The sequence below is a fragment of the Caloenas nicobarica genome, chromosome 6, assembly GCF_036013445.1.
Source record: "Caloenas nicobarica isolate bCalNic1 chromosome 6, bCalNic1.hap1, whole genome shotgun sequence".
Taxonomy (NCBI): domain Eukaryota; kingdom Metazoa; phylum Chordata; class Aves; order Columbiformes; family Columbidae; genus Caloenas; species Caloenas nicobarica.
Window position 1 is genome coordinate 1,691,871 of NC_088250.1, and position 15,763 is coordinate 1,707,633.

Genomic DNA, 15,763 nt, shown 5'->3' on the forward strand with positions numbered 1-15,763 from the left:
ACACCAGGCGAAAATCCATCTTCCGGACAGCAGTTCTTGTCCTCGGGTCGGAGAGGCCTTTGTAACGCAATTCATCTCAGGTGCTGGGGGCAAGTTTGGCTCAGGAAGCAGGTAGAGTCCATACAGCACCTGTAGCCCCCAGGTCGGAGAGACCTGCACAACACAATTCCTTGCTTCAGGCCTCTCTCCAAATCATTGTCCAGTTCTTTCTCTCAGTCCATTCTCTTCTCCAAGTCCCCGATGATCATGTTCAGGCAGAAACTGTTCTTCGGACCGACTCTCATACCACCCCGTGGCTGAGCATTGCTATCAGGAGCTTGTGGCAGTAACACAGTCCTCAAAGAGAGACAGAAAGGACAAGAGAGAGAAAAAGAAAAGGAAAAGAAAGAAATGGTTTATATCCACGCATTCCGCTTGATATCAATGGTTTTGGGAATGTCTACATTGGAGGGCATGTTAAACAAATTGTGTGCATTAAGCACAGATGTCAAATGTGTCAAACGCTTTACCATTTTCCAATTTAAAACGAACAATACCACGGACAGAACAAAACCTATCAAAACTAATACCAAGAGAACAACAATGGGATGACACAACTTGTTCAGGATGCCTGTAGAAGTAGGTGACCACCGGAAGAGCGTGTCTCACCGCTTATGTTCTGCGTCCTTTTCAATTCTTCTCAACACACGGTGAATTTCTTCAGGAAGAGTTATCTAGGTTTTCTGTCCATTTACTCCAACTTCTTCTAAGATTTCAATCAAGTCTTGGTGTTGCAACAATTGCTTTACCAATGTGAGATTCATCCCAAGAGGTGTAGGCAATAATTCATGAATCAGTGTGTAATTAGATTGTATAAGTTGATGAGATATGACTGGTGCTAGGTAAGAAAAATCACATCCAGTAATTTTAACAAAATTACAAATACAAAAATTTGAATGGTTTCTAATATTTACCATCACCATATCTACTAATATAGAATCACAAATAGTCCTCAAGCACACACAACCTTTGCCAATATACACTAATACCGTTTCTTGATTATTAGGGCGAACTTCAAAATGACAAACATTTTGCTCAGTGTCTAGACAAATGTCTTGAGCACTGATTGTATTACTTTCACAGATGAATCCTTGCTGCTCTCGCACAATACAAGATTCTAAATTTACAGTTTGCCACTTTTCGTCCACTTTTCGGGCCCATACTCTATGCTCGAAAGGAGAGAGTATAGTTCCGTTGTGGTTCAAACCTAATGCAATAATGGGGTAAATTATGTCTATTGTAGCATTGTGTATAGTTAACACAAAGGTTGTGGCCGTGTTTGTGATGGGGTCATAGGTAAAGTTTACCAAGGTCCACCAGGATTGGAGTTCTCTCTCAAATTCAGTGGCGCTGTCCCAAACAATTTTCCGAATTTCGGTGGGAAAAGTGCCTTCTTCGCCTTCTCTTATGATCGAGGAGGCCACTGATTGCATCCACAGCTGTGCCTGAATACACCTGAGAGCTAAAGAAAGGTTATTTTGGACCACACCAAGTGCATCTATTATCGTTTCATGGTCTTTCACATTAATTTTTTCCCACTTTGGTAACACTTTCGATAACAGCCATTGGTTAGTTCCCAAAGCCAACAGGGAAGAACGCAAGGGCAGTTGCAATTTCGCCAAATCACTAGTTGTAGTGGCCAATTTATTCATTAATATTTCTGAACCAATACCGTTTAAAACTCCCAATCCTGACCCCAACACGCCAGTTAGGTCTCTCTGTGTTCGTTTTTTATTAGGAATTCGCTTCCGCAGCTCAATTATGCTATTGGTCATTTTAAAATTTAGGCCTTCAGATTTGATTCATGAATGATTCGCGTTATTCTCTGTGTCCCTCGGAGTTCTCCTGCAAAACAGAAAACAAACAGGGCTCGCCTCCTTGAGGCAAGAATAATTAAAATGATGTAATTATCCAGCGCATGCAGCTTGTAGGTTTGGAAAAGTTCCAAACCATTCTCGCAATGGTTTCACAGTGTTTTCACCTGTAGCCCTGCCAAAAGCTTCAGCTTGGACTAATCCTGATGTTATTTCCACCCCCACCAGCACAAAACGTTTACCCCCCGATTTCTTAAAGGGGCCAAGATAATCTACCTGCCAGGCATCCCACAAACCTTTACCCTCCCTTAAATGCAGAGGGTAGTCTTCTAAAGGGTGCCTTTCAAGCCATCTCCGACATTGCTCGCAGGCTAATATGCAGGTTTTACACGTTTCTCTGGTGACGGGCCAGCCTCGGGCCAGAGCTTCACGATACAAATCTTTAGCTCCGGTGTGTTTGCGTTTTACATGCAACCGTTCTAACAAGCCTTCCCAGTCCTCTGAAATTTGGTCCTTTGGCTGTTCTCCCTTTCCCGTTTTAATGTACGGGTGCTCCTTTCTTGAAGTGGCAACAGGAATATGGGTAGAGAGGGGTGGATTTTTAACTTCAATCTCACAGATTCCTCTTGACTTTTCTTCTAGGATTTTTACAGGACCATATTTCCTGTTATAATCAACCAGTTCTTGTGCCACTTCTCCCCATGTCCACAGCTTTATTCCTTTCTGATCTGAACTTAGACTTGGTCTGTAAAGAAATCACTTGGTCCACTCCACTCTGTAAATTAGCCCCAATTATCACGAGCCCAGTCTTCTCCGGGTACAGAGGGTCGAGCTCCATACTTTGCTAAAAGTGTGTAGAGCGAGTCCCAATCTTTTACTAACCAAGAATCTTGACTATCAGCCCTTTCAGTCATTCTTATTATGAAGGGAACACACCCACTACAGGAAGGCACGACTTAGTTACACAAAGCTACAGCAACTGCTGCGTCACCCTTCTCTTTCCTGAGCGGTTGAAGAGGCCAAAATCTGCTACGGGAAGGCTCAACTTAGGTACACAAAAACCGCAAATTTGCCCCTTCACTATCCCGAGCAGACAATTCTCATCGCCATGAGAACAGCACCCCTTTTGCGCTTTGAGATCTTTTGGTCTGATTTCAAGAGACAGAGCCCTCAACTCGAGTTCGGAGTACTTTACGCCAAGGCGTGTGTGGTGTGCGGGAAATCTGAATCGCTCCCCTTGCTTTCTGAACAACTGTCACTGATAACAGCGTAGGCTGATAACAGTGCAGGGCCAGGTGAGGCTGAACCGAAATGTCCTTCCCCTGATACAGACCAGACACTACGTGCACCCCTCTCTCTCTCAAAATCCTGTCCGTGACGCCAATTTAATGTCACGGTCCATTCGATGATGGACTTGTGATGGTTCGTTTACCTTGATCTCGAGGCGCAAAATTAAGGCAACCAAAATGCCAAGGGGTTATAATTCAATCAAGCAGTGTTGCTTTATTAATTTGCCCGTAAAGCGGCACGCGATAGAAAGAGAGTAGAGGAAAAGGGAAAGGTAAAAAGAAAAGGCAGAAAATGAGGCTGGGTTTACCACCGAACGAGCTCCAAAGGCGTCCCTCTGGTCTCCAGTCCCGTGACGAGAGTCCTGCCGGTCCTCCGTCATGATTCAGGATCCTCCGGTGGGGAGATCTCCATGATGTCCCATCAGGAATTGTCTTTTATGCTTCTTCACCCCTGCTTCACTCCCATAGGTCGAGGCCAATCTCTGCCTTTATTGCGCAATCCAGGCTTAACTGCGCAGGCCCAAAGAGTCCCCGCTTTGCTTGCCAGGGCCCGTCTGTGCCTGCGTCGCCTCTGTTCAGGGGTCTCTTACCGGTCCGTTGGGCGACCTCAAGACCCTTGGCGGGCCTCTGCGCATGCTCTTCTTCGTTGGCCTTTGTTACAGGGAGGAGGTGGGGGGCAAGTCTGGCTCAAACACCAGGCGAAAATCCATCTTCTGGACAGCAGTTCTTGTCCTCGGGTCGGAGAGGCCTTTGTAACGCAATTCGTCTCAGGTGCTGGGGGCAAGTTTGGCTCAGGAAGCAGGCAGAGTCCATACAGCACCTGTAGCCCCCAGGTCGGAGAGACCTGCACAACACAATTCCTTGCTTCAGGCCTCTCTCCAAATCATTGTCCAGTTCTTTCTCTCAGTCCATTCTGTTCTCCAAGTCCCTGATGGCCATGTTCAGGCAGAAACTGTTCTTCGGACCAACTCTCCCACTTACTAAAGGCCAAACTAAAGAGGAGGTAACAAGAAGTTTTCCCTGTGGGCTGTGAGCCCAGCCTTTCTAATTATATGATCCCTCGAAATCTAGAAGAAGTTGGCTTACCGTCCAAAGAGACCTGCCCGTTGGGGACTAGGGCACTTTCTATTCTTACTTTTTGGTTAGCTGCTGGTTTTGCCTCTCTGTCCGCCAGCTCGTTCCCTTTTTCCAATTGCGAGCTCACTTTCTGGTGTGCCTTGATATGCATGATTGCCACCTTCTTAGGAAGTTGAACTGCTTCCGATAACTTCAGTATCTCATTTGCATGTCTGATATGTTTGCCTTGAGAGTTCTAGAGGCCTCTTTCTTTCCAAATTGCTCCGTGCGCATGCACGACCCCGAAAGCATACCTCGAGTCAGTATAGATGTTCACCATTTTACCTTGAGCTAGTTGCAGAGCACGAATAAGGGTGATTATTTCTGCCTTTTGTGCAGAAGTACTTCGAGGTGGAAGTCCAGATTCCATCACTTCATGGCTATAGCAGAAGCAGCATGCCTTTCAGCGTTCAGGATACAGCTGCTTGCGTCCATCAAGCAGTTCTCAGTGTTTTCCATAGGACTGTCCTTTAGATCTTCCACAGATTCACACAGAATGTTAGGGATTGGAAGGGACCTCGAAAGATCATCTAGTCCAATCCGCCTGCCAGGGCAGGAACACCTCGGTGAGGTTACATAGGAAGGCGTCCAGGCGGGTTTTGAATGTCTCCAGAGAAGGAGAATCCACAACCCCCCTGGGCAGCCTGTTCCAATGTTCCGTCACCCTCACTGAGAAGAAGTTTCTTCTCAAATTTCAGTGGAACCTCTTGTGTTCCAGCTTGAACCCATTACCCCTTGTCTTACTGTTGGTTGTCACCGAGAAGAGCCTGGCTCCATCCTCGTGACACCCACCCTTTATATATTTCTAAACATTGATGAGGTCACCCCTCAGTCTCCTCTTCTCCAAGCTAAAGAGACCCAGCTCCCTCAGCCTTTCCTCATAAGGGAGATGCTCCACTCCCTTCATCATCTTTGTGGCCCTGCGCTGGACTCTCTCCAGCAGTTCCCTATCCTTCTTGAACTGAGGGGGCCAGAACTGGACACAATATTCCAGATGAGGTCTCACCAGGGTAGAGTAGAGGGGAAGGAGAACCTCTCTCGACCTACTAACCACCTCCCTTCTAATACACCCCAGGATGCCATTGGCCTTCTTGGCCACAAGGGCCCAGTGCTGGCTCGTGGTCATCCTGCTGTCCACCAGGACCCCCAGGTCCCTTTCCCCTACGCTGCTCTCTTGTAGGTCATTCCCCAACCTGTACTGGACCCTGGGGTTGTTCCTGCCCAGATGCAAGACTCTACATTTTCCCTTGTTATATTGCATTAAATTTTTCCCCGCCCAACTCTCTAGCCTGTCCAGATCTCGCTGGATGGCAGCACAGCCCTCTGGCGTGTCAGCCACTCCTCCCAGCTTGGTGTCATCAGCAAACTTGCTGATAATACACTCAGTTCCCTCATCCAAGTCATTGATGAATATATTGAATAGTATTGGTCCCAGAACTGACCCTTGAGGCACTCCACTAGATACAGGCCTCCAACCAGACTCTGCCCCATTGATCATGACTCTCTGGCTTCTCTCCTTCAGCCAGTTTGCAGTCCACCTCACCACCCGATCATCCAGTCCACACTTCCTCAGTTTTGCCGTGAGGATGCTGTGGGAGACGGTGTCAAATGCTTTGCTGAAGTCAAGGTAGACCACATCCACTGCTCTGCCATCGTCAATCCACCTTGTTACGTCTTCATAAAAGGCTATGAGGTTGGTCAAACACGACTTCCCCTTGGTGAAGCCATGTTGACTGTCCCTGATGACCCTCTTATCCTTGATATGTCTTAAGATGGCACCAAGGATAAGGTGTTCCATCACTTTCCCAGGGATGGAGCTGAGGCTGACCGGTCTAGAGTTGCCCGGGTCCTCCTTCTTGCCCTTTTTGAAGACCGGAGTGACATTTGCTTTCCTCCAGTCCTCAGGCACCTCTCCCGTTTCCCAAGACTTGGCAAAGATGATGGAGAGCGGTCCAGCAATGACTTCAGCCACCTCCCTCAGCACCCGCGGCTGCATCCCATCTGGACCCATGGATTTATGGATGTCCAGATTGCTTAACTGGTCCCTAACCCAGTCCTCATCAACTGAGGCAAACTCCTCCATTGCCCTGCCTTCCTCTGGGGCCTCAAGGGTACGGGGCTCCTCAGGACAGCCTCCGGCAGAGTAGACAGAGACAAAGAAGGCATTCAGTAATTCTGCCTTCTCTGTATCTTCTGTCACCAGGGCACCCACCCCATTCATCAGTGGGCCTACATTGCCTGATCTGCTCGACTGGAGTATGTTGCTTCGATGGTCTCCCGGCAATCATGATGAACTCATTCTCCAATGTTTCCACTAAGGAAAAAAGCTGGGTTGACAATGTTAATGACGATGATTTCTACATCATTCTGTATAGCCTGATATTTCAGAAGCCTTGGTGGGGAAAGCCAATGTCCCCCTTTTGCTTCTAGCACTGTAAGCAAAAAGAAATGGTTTACTCACATCTGGGAGTCCTAAAGGAGGGACTGACACGAAAGCCTTAGCAAGTTCTTCAAAGGCTCGTGTAGCTTCTTTATTGTCCTTCAGAAAAGTAATGACGATCATGTTGAAAACAAAGAATCAGTGTGGTGAGGCTGTAGAGTGGCCCTTGGCTTGTCCTACAAGCAAGCACTGAATGCGGATTCTTGCAGGTGTAGTGGAGCAGCCAGCAGCATCTCTGAGTAAAGCGCTGGGGGATGGGGTCCTGTGTGCTGGGGACAGCTTCCCTTGCCAATCTCTGCTCCCTCCTCCTTCAAGCAGGGGCTGCCCCACGCCGGGCACAGCCAGTCCCAGCCGGGCCCGCAGGTGGGTGTCTCCGTGGCGACCGCCCGGGCTCTGTGATGCGGGCGCCTCGTCTTAGCCAGAGGCCATTGTGACATGGGGGTGCGCGCAGTGACCGTGGGGGTATATAAGGAGCAAGAGCCCTGGGGTGCTCACTCCCAGGAGAGCAGCTTCTCAGGAGGCAGCAGCTTCTCAGGAGGCAGCGGCTTCTCAGGAGGCAGCATCTTCTCAGGAGGCAGCGGCTTCTCAGGAAGCAGCAGCTTTTCAGGAGGCAGCAGCTTCTCAAGAGGCAGCAGCTTCTCAAGAAGCAGTAACTTCTCAGAAAGCAGCAGCTTCTCAGGAGGCAGCGGCTTCTCAGGAGGCAGCGGCTTCTTAGGAGGCAGCAGCTTCTTAGGAGGCAGCAGCTTCTTAGGAGGCAGCATCTCCCCTGGGTGCCCGTGTCAGCTCTGCGACAGACGAGGCTCAAGATGCCCATGGACAAGGAGGCCAACGCCCACTCCCAGCCCTTCCGGCTGCCGGCCTTGCTCAATAGGCCACAGGTGAGGGACGGGGCAGGAGGGAGAGGCCGGTGGTGGGACGGGGCCGCACGCAGCAGCCGCGAGGCTGGGGATGCCGCCTCCATCCCATGTGTCCTCCTCCTCCTCCTGCCCACAGGTCAGCCACAGCCTGGGCCAGCAGACCACGCACACTTCCTGGGTCAACCCCTCGGTCCAGGAGCGCTTCCAGGACCACCATGAAGGTCCCCAGGAGGGGTCTGGCTGGCACCGCAGCACCAACACAGCGGCAGCACTAGAGGCAGAGTGCCCAGCACCTGCCCCACAGGGCCCCACAGCCGACGACGCGGCTCTGTGGGACGCAGCCCAGCGCATCGTCAGTGAGGCCGTGCGCAGGGCTGTGGCTGTGATCCAGGGACCTGGCGAGCAGCCTGGGGAACAGCAGGAGCTGGCCCAACGTGCGGAATTGGAAGAGGAGAACAGCAAAGAGGGGTGCCAGGGTGAAGACTACAGCATCCACAGCATCTGGGTCAACCCCTTGGTCCAGGAGCACCTCCAGGATGCCCCTGCAGAACCCCAGGAGGGCTCTGGCTTGCCCAGCTGCAGTGACACTGAGGCGGCAGCAGAGGCAGAGAGCCCAGCACCTGCCCAGCACAGCCCCACAGAGGACGATGTGGCTGTGTGGGACACTGTGGAGTACCTCGTCAGCGAGGCCGCGCAGAGGGCTCTGGCTGTGATCCCGGGACCTGGCCAGCAAGTGGTGGAACAGCAGGAGCTGGCCCAGCGCTTGGATGTGGCAATGGCAGCACCAACAGCCACAGGACTTGACGCCACCGAGTCTCCCTTGGCTGGAGAGCCTGAGGGAGAGGCCAGCACAGCCCTTCTCGTCCCAGCTGAACCCAGCGAAGGAGAAAACACGGTTTCTCCAATGTCTGGAGGCCATCAAGGAGAGCCCAGCACAGCCATCGTCTGCCCGGCAGCAAACGAGGAGGAAGTGGCTTCTTGGTTGCCTCAACAGCCTCCGGCAGACGCTGGCACACTCCACCTTGCCCCAGCAGCGGACGACGAAGGACATGCAGCGGCTTCTCCCGTGGCTCCGGATCCTCAGCAGCAGGTGAGCTGGTGGTGCACTGCCGGCAGCGGGCATCCCGAGTCGCCGGAGGCCGGCGCGGTGCCTGGGCTGTGTGCGGCAGGGAGATGCCCGGTGCTCCCCGTGCCATGGCACCCACATCCCCTCCATCCCCTGTGCTCTTGCTGTGTCCATGCAGGTGGCCTCCCAGCACACAGGTGACACACAGTCGTGCTCCAGCTGCAGGGACGCGCCCGAGGATGAGCAAGGTACGTCCCCAAGTTGAGCACCATCCCAGTGAGGGCTGGGCTGTCCCGGCTGTCCCAGCCAGCGGCACCCGGGCCAGGCCTGTGGCACTGCGTGCACAGGGGGCCACTCCCCAGCCACCCCTCCCTGAGGGAAGCCCTCGGTGGCGGGGGCAGGCAGGGGCTGTCGGTCGCCCGCCCTGCCCCTCGCCTACAGCTCTCCTACCCCCACAGGCATCACCACCCGCCCGCACGCCCCGGCTCGACGGCCTTCCCGCTTCAGGAGGGCGCTCCGGGCTCTGCACAGGGCTTTCCGCTGTAGCTGCATAGCGGGACAGCAAGAGGAGTAGAGCCCGGCTGCCAGCGCCGCGCGGCTCCCTGGAGATGCGGCTGGTCCTGAGCCTGCGCAGCGTCCAGAGGGAGCGGCTCAGGGTGGCACGCGAGGGATGGGTGCGTGGACGGCGACCGCGGCGTTCACCTGCCCTGAGGACATGGTGCTGCCAGCCTCTGCTCAGCCTTGGATGCTTTTTACAAAGTAATAAAGCCACTAAAAAATGACACTTTTCCCCCCGTGCTCATCAGTTCCTGGTCCACCTCGGGACAAAGACGGGTGCAGGCAATCTCTGTCCTCAGGGTGTCCCGGCATTGGTTGCGGGAAGCCCTGGGCTGGTGCTGCCACAAGCCGGCAGTCTGGCTGCATCCCCCTTCAAGCTCCCTTCCCACCCGCCTGTCTCCAGTTCAAGTCTAGGACTTTGAACATTGCACATCTATTGCCAACTTGGCCTGGTTGACCTAATCCCTGCACCATACGGCATCAGCTTTGTTTCACAAGGAACCTCCCCATTGCAGGGGTGTTTCGGAGCACCTACATGAGCTGATACAGGCGAGACCCTGCGCACACACACGTGGTGCCGGGATGGGGTCCCTCGCTTCCGCCGAGGTTCTCCCAAGTCAGGAAGAGCCGGCTTCTCGCTCCCTTGCTGGAAATCTGAGCCCTCATCCATCTCTGCGCAAGGCTCTGATGCACAAGGCTTCCAGCATCACGAGAGCAGGTTCAGGCCTGAGACACCGGGGACAAGGGCCACAAACAGTGCTGCTCTTCAGAAGAAATCCACCCACGCAGAACTACATCTCAGATGCGAGTTCCTCCGCCCCAGGTTTCTGGGGCCTAAAAATAGAGGGAGGCTCAGGTATAAAGCCAGTTAGCCAAGAGCCTGTGTGGCCCATTGCAGCCCAGCCACGGCTGTCTGTGGCTGCTGCATGGCCTGGGCAGCAGCCTTCGCAGCATCCTCCTCTTCCCCAGCACCCCGGCGCACTGCACAGAGCCAGAGCTAATTGCAGTCACTAGGGCAGCACCGGGCAGCAGCAGCATGTCTCTTCTCTGCATCCAGCTGCTGAGTTGCCCTGCGGGGAATTTCAGCTGGGGAAGGGCGGAGTCGAATCGCCATCGGCCGGGGGCTCAGGACGGAGCACGGCACCGCCACGTCCCCGGAGCGGAGCCCTTCTTTACCCGGCTTGGACTGGAGTATTCCTCCTGCTCACAGTGCGGTCCTTCTCCGGGATAAGGTGATGCCAGCACTTTGAGGGCAAGTCAAACTTCATGACGAAATGGGCATGAAACAGCCTCACTTCATGAAAAGCAAAAGGAGTAAAATTGACACGGAACAAAGCCAGTAACTTACCACAGCTGTCCAAGCTGCGCTCATCACGTGTGAGGAGACCGGCAACACGTTCTGCTGCTGCGGGGCTCTGCCACAACAAGTCAGTTGGGGTGCTGGCCGGAAAGGTAGTCATGTACATCTCGAGATACCCAAATCGTTTTGTGGGAAGCATGAGTTTCCTCAGCTGGATTGGGAACACTTTTGACACACGGTATTTGCTGGGCCCCAAATCACAGCTGCGTTGACTCCTATAAGCCCCCCACTTGCAATGCAACAGGCGCCCAGTTCAAGGTGATGGCACAGCAAGGTGTTCTTCTCTTTAATCTGCTTCACATGTTCTCTGCGAAATCGACACTTCCTTCCTAGGAGCGATCTGGCTCTTAACGTAGGGTCCGAACCCATTGGCCTTGTGTTGAGGTTTGATTGCGAGGTGACAATAAAACCCTGACAGATGTATTGTCAACCCTCTCTCTCCCCGCTTGCCCCTTCAGCCCCTCCCTCTCCCCGCTTCCCACTATTGACAGGCGATGGGGAGGGAAAGAAGATCAGAGAGAAGAGAGTTGGAAAAATGAAAGATGTTTTACTAATGCTACTAATAAAAATAGAGAAAAGAATACCAAATAGACCAAACCGATCTTCAAAGTCCCGGCAACTGCTCCGGCAGATGCAGGGCCGGCACCCGAAGTCCTGGACGGCACTCTGCAGCCAGCCGCAACTGGGTTCAGTCTGTCACTAGGCCTTGGTTTGCAGGGACAGCTCGCAAGGTCCTCTCCCAATGTGGGCCATAGGGAAAAGGGACGAGATCCTCGTGATCTCCCACTTTTATATGAAGTATCACGTGAATGGGATGCAATACTTGGTCGGTCAGTTGCAGTTCAGCTCCTGCTTGCACATCTCCCGAGATGCATCATTATCAATGATCTTGCATACCATCGCTATGGCTACCAAAACATGTAGCTAGCTTTCAGGAAAGCACAGTTTGTACGAAGACTTTAGCCGACAGAAAAATTCACTGAAAGAGAAACATGTTTTTTAAGAAAACCAGGACACCTTGTTGACAGTAGTTTGCCAACAGTAATTTGCCAACGGGAGGAGTTCTTGCTAAATTAACAGCAAAAGACATGCTGAAAAATGCAAGGGAGCAATCAGGGAGGGCTACAGTCGTGCTCGGGAGCTGTCTCCGTGCACGAAGGTTTTTGTGTCTCGCTGTGTAGTGGCCAGAGAGTTGTTCCGATGGCACTGAAGAGCTCCAGGAGACATCAATCGGTTTGCTTCTTTTCTACACCCAGCTTTAAAGGCTGCTTTTGATAGGAAAATGTGAGGAAAACATAACGTTCCTCCAAGAAGACCTCGGGTAAGTCATTTCCCCAAATTCAAACTTCTTTTCCCAGGGAGGCTGAATTTCCTCCATAGCAATCAAATGATCAGGTTTTGCACACAAGAGTTGGTGTGGTTCTAAGCATCTTTATTTTGTGTATGCTGCCTTAAAGAAGGAGAGTGTTCTGCCTTTTGCAATGGCGTCATTTTCTACCTCAGGGATCAAGTTGTGGCAGGAATCGTATTCTGGAACACCTTCAACAGGATGCCTGTTGCTGGGAGGGTCAGTGCAGGAGTGGTGTGCTGAGCAGTGAGTCTTGCTTACATTGGGGATTTTCTTGTGGAAAAATCAATATCTGCCAGTTTAAAATGAGGAAAAAGAAATGGAGATGCTCTGGGTGTGTTGGTACGATACTTGCAAGAAACTTCTACGTTGGTTGTGCCTTAGTCATTAGCAGTGCGGGTCAGAGTGGCTTCCAATGTGATTCTAAAGAAGTGCTGTTTTTTCTTCAGCTTTCAGACTCTTTTTTCCCTCATTTTTGGTGCATATTTTCTTCTAGCTCTCTAAAAAGCATTGAATTGAGGCGTGGAAATGACTTCACAACCTTGAGATTGTAAAGAAGGTGTGTTTATTGAAAGTGCTGGACACACGGCTAAATAATTCCACCTAAGACTTGTGTAAATTTCCAGTAGCTGTGAGCTTGGTGAAATGCTGTAAAGTGTTACATATCCACGAAAGTTCTAGGAACACCTATGCATATCCATAACCTGTACCCCAGAAGGCAGTTCTTATTACAATGACTTCCGGGAAATCATTTCCACAGCCTCCACCTCCGGCCCCTCCTGGTTGCGCCTGCGCAGTGATGGTGAACCGGGGTCTTCTTCGCTGTACACTTTTACCTCTGGCCTGGTGTGCTGAGTTGGCTGGGACTCAAACTGATGAGTTGGTTAGAACTGGCAGATCTCCTGTCCTGGGCCCAAGTTTCTCTTATCTAGTTGACCCAAGGATGCAGCTAGGGTTTTTTTATCTTTGCAAGGCCTGTCAAGTCGTCAGCGAGCTCCCGTTTCTCATACAAGAAGTTACACAAAGCTGAGCAAGGCTAGGCAATTGTGATGTGGGTTAAGGGTTAGCTCTAGTTCTCCAAGTGTTAGTTCTTGAAGTGTTAGTTAGTTAATCCCCTCTATCGATCCCCCTTTTTCGAAGAGGTTAGTAAATTCTTGTACTAATGTGATGATTCTTTATCTATGTTTTCTCTGAGCACAGCTAAGAAGGCTACTTCTACCTGAGAAAACCCATCGCTGTCCTTCAAAGGACAAACAGATTTTTAATGTTCAACGAAACATTTGAGTTACTATCACAACAAACAAATGTCTAATGCAAAAGTCAGCCTCCCGGTGTTTGTCTGCTGCGCTGCTGAGCTCTTTTGGGGCAGCCGGCGAGCACATGGCTGGTGCTCCGGCAGAAATGGCATGTTTGAGGCTGCCATGGGAGCTTGCATTCTTCGGCGTGGTGAGCCCGCTCACTGCAGTTGTAGCATTTGTCTTTTCTTTTGGGTTTCTTCGTGCCAATGTCATAAGTGCCACCCGGGCCGGTCGACCAGAAGGACCAAAAGGACCAAAAGGTCACCCAGAAGGTCCAGAAGGACCAAAACATGTCAAGGCGGACATCATCTCATCTCTTTGATAGAATTTCAGAAAGGTTTAGGCCACCAGATTAAGGTGAGGAAGTTAATGAGGCCTTCTACGGGCAGCTGAGAGCGGCCTCACAGTCACAGGCTCTCGTTGTTATAGGGGATTTTAACTACCCTGATATTTGCTGGAAGGACTACTCAGCAAGCCGGCCACAGTCTAGGGGGCTCCTCCAGTGCATTGATGATAACTTTCTGATGCAAATGGTGGAGGAGCGGACTAGGAGAGGTGCGCTGCTGGATCTCGTCCTCACTAACAAGGAGGGTCTGGTTGAAGCAGTAAAGGTGGAGGGCTGCCTTGGTTGCAGCGACCATGAGATGGTGGAGTTCAGAATCTCATGTGGCGGGAGACGAATAGCAAGCAGAATTGCAACTCTGGACTTCAGCAGGGCCAACTTTGGCCTTTTCAAACAATTGCTGGGGGAAATCCCGTGGGCAAGGCTGCTTGAAGCTAAAGGGGCCCAAGACAGTTGGTTAACACTCAGGGAGTGCTTCTACCAAGCTCAAGATCAGAGCATCCCGACACATAGGAAGTCAAGGAGGGGAGCCAGGAGACCTGTGTGGTTTCCACGTTGCACCTGGGTTACCTTTCATGGTGCTTTGCAGGCTTTCTTCACTCGGGAATGATGGATCCGGGCGTTCTGTTCTTCAGCAGTGAAGGATGTCGGGACGACTTGAAATGGACCTTCCTATTGTGCTTCCAAAGTCTTTTCTGCAAGAGACTTCACATGCACATAATCTCCCGGTTGGATGTTACGTACTGGCCCATCCAAACCCCTACTCTGAGTCCAAACACATTTCCCGATTTTGTTCAGTTTTATACCCCATAGCAGAGGTCCCCTATGGGGTATATAGTTGCCAGCCTATTCCCAAGTGCTGACTGACTTGCCGTATAACTTTTGAAATAAAAGATGGCCCTCTATGAGAGGAGATAACAGCCAGAACTCCAAACCCTGGTATTATTTCTTGTACTAGTGTTCTAGTCACCTCCTGCACTTTTTCTGTTCTCGTGGAGAATGCTTCTGGCCAACCCGAAAAGGTATCAGATAGTACCAATAAATATTGGTACCCCAGTTTTCCTGGGAGTTCTGAAAAATCTCTTTGTCATTGTTGCCCAGGTGCATTTCCTTTCCCAATTTGACCCATTTCTGGCTCGGCTGTCTTCTTAGGATTAGTCTGCAGGCAAAGATCGCATTGCTGTGTCCCCCGTCTTATGGTAGTATACAAATTTCTCGCTATTCTTTTCTGATCAAATGTTTATATAGTGCTTCTGCTCCCCAATGGCCCTTTCTGTGCTCTTCCCTTACTGTCACGGTCCATTCGGTGATGGACTCGTGATGGTTCGTTTACCTTGATCTCGAGGCGCAAAATTAAGGCAACCAAAATGCCAAGGGGTTATAATTCAATCAAGCAGTGTTGCTTTATTAATTTGCCCGTAAAGCGGCACGCGATAGAAAGAGAGTAGAGGAAAAGGGAAAGGTAAAAAGAAAAGGCGGAAAATGAGGCTGGGTTTACCACCGAACGAGCTCCAAAGGCGTCCCTCTGGTCTCCGATCCCGTGACGAGAGTCCTGCCGGTCCTCCGACATGATTCAGGGTCCTCCGGTGGGGAGATCTCCATGATGTCCCGTCAGGAGTTGTCTTTTATGCTTCTTCACCCCCGTCACTCCCATAGGTCGAGGCCAATCTCTGCCTTTATTGCACAATCCAGGCTTAACTGCGCAGGCCCAAAGAGTCCCCGCTTCGCTTGCCAGGGCCCGTCTGCGCCTGCGTCGCCTCGGTTCAGGGGTCTCTTACCGGTCCGTTGGGTGACCTCAAGACCCTTGGCGGGCCTCTGCGCATGATCTTCTTCGTTGGCCTTTGTTACAGGGAGGAGGTGGGGGGCAAGTCTGGCTCAAACACCAGGCGAAAATCCATCTTCTGGACAGCAGTTCTTGTCCTCGGGTCGGAGAGGCCTTTGTAATGCAATTCATCTCAGGTGCTGGGGGCAAGTTTGGCTCAGGAAGCAGGTAGAGTCCCTTCAGCACCTGTAGCCCCCAGGTCGGAGAGACCTGCACAACACAGTACTTGCTTCAGGCCTCTCTCCAAATCATTGTCCAGTTCTTTCTCTCAGTCCATTCTGTTCTCCAGGTCCCTGATGGCCATGTTCAGGCAGAAACTGTTCTTCGGACCGACTCTCACACGACCCCGTGGCTGAGCATTGCTATCAGGAGCTTGTGGCAGTAACACAGTCCTCAAAGGGAGACAGAAAGGA